Here is a 7604-nt window from a genome sequence, read left to right on the forward strand (position 1 = left end):
GAGCTTGACTTTTTGTGTGGAATTTCACGACTTGTCGCCTTGAGTTTGAAATCATCACTCAAAATTAAATTTGATAAAAAAACAGATTTTTTAAATACTCGACCAGATAAAAAAGATCACATATGGATTTGGCATCGCTAGCTTCTAATATTATAAATAATCCCTGAAATAATTGTTCTCATAGAAATATTAATTTTGTTGGCAAATATTTTGAATTCAAATTTTTGAAAAAGATTGTAATGTTATGTTAAGCAGAGGAGTAATCATACGATTTTAATTCTTTTTCCTTAGAGTTACATAGAGTTTTTGCAGAAAAAATTGTAAGAACACGTAGATTGACCTCTTTTTTCAGATAGTTAGACCAAATTTTAAATAAATATTTTGTTACTTATCATATTAAATACTTTTTGTACAGAGTTTTCAATTGTCACCGTATATATTTTCAAAATTACGTTAATATAATATAATATTTCAATTAATATTGTTTGATAATTATATGTCCTTTTCAAAGTCGACCTCAACTTGGACAAGTCTGTATTTTTGTAATAAACGAGCTTGACTTTTTGTGTGGAATTTCACGACTTGTCGCCTTGAGTTTGAAATCATCACTCAAAATTAAATTTGATAAAAAAACAGATTTTTTAAATACTCGACCAGATAAAAAAGATCACATATGCCGTGAATCGATACCAATATATAATACATAGAATAATGGAATTTTAATTATATTTAATACAATTTTAATTTAATAATAAGTAACATTTTTACAATTACATGTATCATATAGACTCTTTGAAATAATAATCATTTTAATGAAAAATTGGCATTGCATTTTTTTTAAATAAAGGAATGTAATTATCATTTGGGTAAAATTAAAAAATATCATGTATATAAATTATGTATCACTTATTTTATATATAGAAAATTACATAATCACATATGGATAATTTTTGTAAAAATCTATTTTTCCAAATATGGATCCATGATTTCATAGATTTCTTGAAGTACGTTCATTTTCATGGTATTATCTTACCGTCAGGTGTATATTAAATATTTAAATATAATTATTTTAATTCTAAATATATATTTTTTTCAAAGACAAGCCAAGAAAAAATTTCATACGACAAATGATCGAGATATTAAAATGATCTTGAATAATTTAAATGCCACACAGAGAGCATAGTGCGGATGTTGAAGATTTTTTTCTGTTTTGTTTCAGAGACTTATTTTATTTAGGACTTTGGCATAACATATGTTAAGACTCATTTCTTAATATTTCGAAATGAAGTTCATTATGGAGATAAATTATGGAAATAAAAAATTATGGAACATTTTCATAATGCACCTTCAAGAGAAACTTATTGACGTGTTAATTACTTTGCTCTCAGAGATTTCGTAAATAATTTCACCAATTATAAATATTTTTTATACACAAGAAGAATAATTAATTTTAGTATATTTGGGAAACAATACTTACCCGTAGTAGCTATCACTAAAATATTTTTACTTGGAACAAAAAATGAATGAATCCAAAAATGCATTTTTCAGTCATATGGTTAATATGACTAAAATTTTGTATTTCTCTAAATAAATATTTACTTTCTGGTCCATACCGTTTTTGAAGTATACTATTCCTTGACAAGGAAGCAATTACTTCATGTATTTTATTACTTGAAGCCTCTGTATTTCAATAACTTTATTTACTTACCAAGAGTAGTTTGAATCTAAACAAATGAAGTTTATTAGGCCTACTGGAGACTGGAGAAAGCACTTTTGGGGTAGTTTTGAAAATACACGACAAGCCCTTTAAATTCGGGATAATTTCATATGTTAACAATTTAGTTTTGGAATGTTGATGCAATGTGTCGGCTTCCCACAGAATCATATGTTTAGCGCTGGAAAGATGGTATAAAATGAAAAAAGTGGTCAGAGATTGTAAAACATTTTTGATGAAAAATAGTTAATATTACTATAATATATTTATATTAACATCTTTAACATTACATTTTAGATTAACAATCTACTGAACAGGTTTTGAATTTTCAATATCGATTCAGGATTTTTAGCTAAACCGTAAATGAGAATTTTTTAAATTGCTTTCTGATTTTAAAGATATTATTCAGCAGATCGTTTCACAAAACTGACTAAGACAAGTAGGTACTCAATCGAGAAAATAATTTCGAAATTCGTTTAGTTTTTAAGGGGAGGGGGGGGGTTAATTTGGAATATCAACACGTATCACTAAGGGGGAGGGAATGGTCAAAAAATCCTTAAAAAATCACCACATACACATATAGTCACTAAAAAATTTTTAGGTATCAAACTATTCAGAATGTCATTAAACGATGAAAAAACAAAAAATAATCAAATCGGATTTTCTGGCAAAAATTTACAATTCTCTTTTAGGAACTTAAAAACTGGTATGTCCTATCTAGGTTTTTAATTATAACATAAAAATTTCTTTCTGGGCGCATATGACAAAAAAAATCTATTTTTCGTAGAAATTACCTATCAACTATAATATACAAAAATTGTTTTTAATTTTGTGAATTTTTAAAATTTAATATATGATCAAATATAGTATTTTTTCAATATTTTGATCATAAATTTCTAATTCCATTATTGAATTCCTGTTGCAACCAATAGGCTAAAACTGGCCATAATTTTTAAGGGCGATTTTATCTATTTTTTTTAACATGGTTTTGCCATTTTATGAATTATATTAAATTTTATTAATTACATTAATTTTATGAATATTCAATATTCATTATTTTATTAAATCAGATGTTTCTTTCGTTAGTTTTATTAAAAAAATCCCTTAGAATTGCATTCGATTTTTGAATTACTATAGCGACCAATAGGCTAAAACTAACAAAAATTTTGCAGAGCGATTTTATCAATTTTTCTTGGACAAATATTTCAAAAATCAATATTTTATCAAATTAGATGTTTCTTTCGTTAGTTTTTTTTTAAAAAAAATTCCTTAGAATTGCATTCGATTTTTGAATTACTATAGCGACCAATAGGCTAAAACTAACAAAAATTTTGCAGAGCGATTTTATCAATTTTTCTTGGACAAATATTTCAAAAATCAATATTTTATCAAATTAGATGTTTCTTTCGTTAGTTTTTTTTTAAAAAAAATTCCTTAGAATTGCATTCGATTTTTGAATTACTATAGCGACCTATAGGCTAAAACGCTGACAATAATTTTTAAGAGCGATTTTATCTATTTTTCTTGAACATGGTTTTGCCAACAAAAATTTTCAAAAATTTTATGAATATTCAAAATTCAATATTTGATCAAATCAGATTTTCATTAGTTGTTTTTTTTAACAAAGTCCCTTATAATTGCATTCGATTCTCGAATTACCGCAACGACCTATAGAAGTGTGATTTCATCTATTTTATAAGGAAAAAATATCCAAAATTTGTCATACATTTTTTGTAAATTCAAAATTCAATATTCGATAAAACTAAATGTATTTGCCTTTCGTCAATAATTTCTGTTTTCAAAAAATTCCCATAAGAATTGCATTCGATCCTTGAATTACTATAGAGACTTGTGAACGTGATGTCTGTCGAGTAAAACATTAGCACCCATCGCGTTAACAGATTCATATCACTTACCCTTTTTCTTGCTAAAAAGCTTTATACTAAAATATTTGATGTCTTTCTTTCTCAAAAACCAGTGAGGGATTTAAAAAAAAATATTGGGCAAAAAATATTGGGTAAAATCATGCAAAAGCAAAAAGTGTGCTTTTTTAGACATGTATATAAATTCTTATAAGAATCATAATAAAACATATTATACTTATTGAATTATGAAATTGTAAAAAGCGCATTTTTTATTTTCTTAAATAGAATATTTTTAATCCCATTCATATACCATGGTGTGTCGTTTGCAAATTTATTTCTTTTTCAAAGGTGCAGTAAGTGCAACAAGTGATACAGAGCCTCACCCTTATAATCAAAGGGTTGCAAACTCAAATCTTGTATTTAGTACTACCTGATATCAAGCAGTAGTAATAACCATTCAACTTGAAAATATAAATTAATATCTGCCCAATTGAAAATAAATTAATATATCTACCCTCACCGGTGGATCCAAGTGCGTTCAATTTTTATGAGAAATATATAAGAATTCATATCGCAAATATTTGTATTAATTTTATATACGAATTATTTATTTTATTATTATACGCCTGATTGCAATCATAGTTTAACCAGTCAAACAATTCTTATAAAATATTTGCCTATCGAAGAGTAAAACTGGACCCATTCTCTGATCTATAAAGTTGTTCTTCGAACAGGATTCGTGTCTGTAAATTTATCATGTATTTTTTGAAAACTCTATTAAGGACAAGCAGGATGAAATGTAAGCGCCTTTAGTATGATAATCGGTAAATGTTTGATTTGGCTAAATATACAACATGACTTACACAAGGTCTGTTTATTTTCGACAGATAATTCTTACCAGAATTGAAGGGGATTCGACGCCTTCGTGCTCTATAACTCTTTTGTGAGGGTTTCGTCGCGTTTATATTTACATATAACACATATTTGTAATATATATAAATATATATATATATATACATATATGTATATATATATATATATATAATGTAAATATATCAGGACCTTCAGACGTCATAATTCTTAACCGTCTTTAAAAAATTTGAATTTTTTCGGTTACTGGTCATTGTTAGAATCTGTTAGAAGCTTTCAAATACTGGCATGAAACGGTTTTACAAAAAAATCAAAAAAGTATATATTTCATTCTAAAGTAACATCTTTAGTTAATACCTGTAAAATAATAGATAACATTTACTAAATTATAGTAAAAACTGATATTTATGCTTGGATATTAAAATTTTGTATAATTGTCATATATGGATTTAGAGCACTTTTTACTTTTCTTCAAATATCTTTTAAATTTTATTCTGGATATTATAATTTTTATACATAAGTAAAAACTAGATAAAATTTACTAAAATCTAGTAAAAGTTGTTAATTATACTTGGATATTGGAATTTTGAATAATTGGTAGTTGAAATGCTCACTTCAGTATTTTGATTATTTGCGATATATGGATTTCAACATTATAATTTTTTAAAAATATTTAAAAACTATTATTTATATTATAAATTTTATTTAAAAACTGTTATTTATACTTGGTTATTAAAACTTTGAATAATTTATAGTCAATGTTTGTCAATTTTATAACGTTATTCGCAGAAACGTTATCTTGAGTTTATATTATTTTTCCAAGAATATGTATATCAAAATATTATCAAAAATACAAATAAATTCATTCATTATTGATAATAATTTATTTGAATTTTTAAGAAATATTAAATGAATTGTGTTTTTGAATTATGAATAATAATTCTGGAAGTACTGTTATTTGTTGCTAAATCTCATATCTTAAATTCACATTACTTAAGAAATAAATTTTAATCACTTTTCATTTTTCTTTCAATTTTTCAAGCTTGCACAAATGTATTTTTTAAAACCAGGAGATCAAAAAAATGACAAACCTTATTTTCTGGCATAAACTTAAATTTCTCTCTTGTAAAATTAATTACAAAATCTAGGTTCTCATCAAGTCTTCTTATAAAATAAATTTTTATTAAAAATCCCATATTTTAACCCAAGTAATAAATGTCCAATGAATAATATCACCACCAGACATGTAGTACGTTTAAATAACATCTCGTGCCTTTAAAAACCTTTATAAATATTTAACAGAATATAAAATAGATAGGTATTATCTAGGTATTTGTTATGTGAACCTATTGTTAATTCATAAGTACTTCAGTTTAACATCTGATATTTCGCGTGCAGGTTTTATTTACATGAATTACTGGGATAATCGCGTGATGAATATTTTGACGAGAAAATAATAAAGGTTCATGGTCATCGGTCTAGATACGAAGGTTTTAAATTTGTAAGAAAAAAAGTCTAATATTGTCACAATGATAACGTTACATATATAATATATGTTCGCATTACATTAGAACTTTTCATTCCGATCTTTAAAGTTTTCTATTATGACTAAGAATATTTTTTCCTATGAATAATTCATACAGGATTCATAATTAAAGTAACTCGATATAGTTCATTCACTCAAAATTGTTAGTGTTTATGTTCAAGCCAACCCAAGCACGATATTACATTTATAATAAAGATCTGATTTAAAGTGCAGGGCATAAAATTATATATAATTGATATTATGCATTACGGGTTTAATTTAATTTTAAAATTCAGGTGAATAAGTATGATATAATCTAAGCTTTCGGAACACTTAATAAATCATAAATTATAACTAGCTGTAAGTGGAATTCTGTCTTAAGGCAATTAGGGCATCGTGCCTTAAGGCAAATTGCTGGAACTTCCCGTACCAAAAATTATTATTTTTTTTTTAAAACGATTAACATTTTTGAAAAAAAATTACTTTGAAAAAATAAGATTTTTGAGAAACTATAAATTGGACAAAAAATTAGTTTTATTTGAAAAAAAAAATTTTTTTTTTAAAAATTTTTTTTTTTTAAAAATTTGTTTTTTTTTTGAAAAAAATTTTTTTTTTCTTTATTTTGACATATTGTGGAAGATCTGAACTTTTTTTTCAAAGCAATCGTACTGCTTTAACTACATAGGGACAAAATATAAAGCGCGTAAGCGCCGCGTCGCTGTCTTACGCATAAGCATTGGTACGGAACCGATAGGAATGTTTAACAAAATGTATACTTATTGTTAAAATCTCTATAAAATGTCTGATAATTTGATGTGCATATGTCTAATGATCATTTTTGACCGCCAAATGGCTCATTTTTTTACTTTTTCCTCTATATCTCCGAAACCGCTGGACCTACCTTCATGAAAGTTGTATCGATTCTTCATCTTGTCAATACAAATAAAATGTTTTTTGAATTATTAAAATCGGACGCTCCGTTCTCTTAAAAACTGAGTTACCGTTTTCGGAACTTTTTGCCCCGTATCTTCGGAACGGCTTGACCTGCCTTTGCCAAAAACTAATCAGCACGTCACCTTATCAATACGGATCGAATGTTTTTTGAATTATTCAAATCGGTTGATCCGTGTTCCCGAAATCGTCGACGAAAATTTGTATCCGCACATACATACACACACGCACACACACACACACACACACACACACACACATACATCCATTTTTTCTAAGGTATGCCAAAATGTTCAGAAACCTCTGAAACGTAAAGATATATAAAAATTTTCATTTTCGATTTTTTTGCGATTACTATAACTTGCCCTACGGGAAGTTAATAATTTATTACTAAAAATGATAAGTTACTTGATAAATGATAAAGCTAAAATAGAAGGTGAAAGCTAAAATTCTAGTACCCTGAAACAATGTAAATTGTATTAAATTTGCTTAAAATCATTGTTCTTTAAAATGGTTTTGACTTAATAATCTTGATTATATTGTGTTGCTTTTTAATAATAAATAGATTTTTTTATTTGTTTATCAAATTCACGAACATTGTATTTTTATTATAACAAAATTAGTGGTGACTCTTATTGGTGACCCCGTCATTTGTAAAAAAAGATCATAAAATTGAATG

This window comes from Ctenocephalides felis, unplaced genomic scaffold (assembly GCF_003426905.1).
Source record: "Ctenocephalides felis isolate EL2017-DRISC unplaced genomic scaffold, ASM342690v1 CF-g0.4_SCAFFOLD_00991, whole genome shotgun sequence".
NCBI lineage: Eukaryota > Metazoa > Arthropoda > Insecta > Siphonaptera > Pulicidae > Ctenocephalides > Ctenocephalides felis.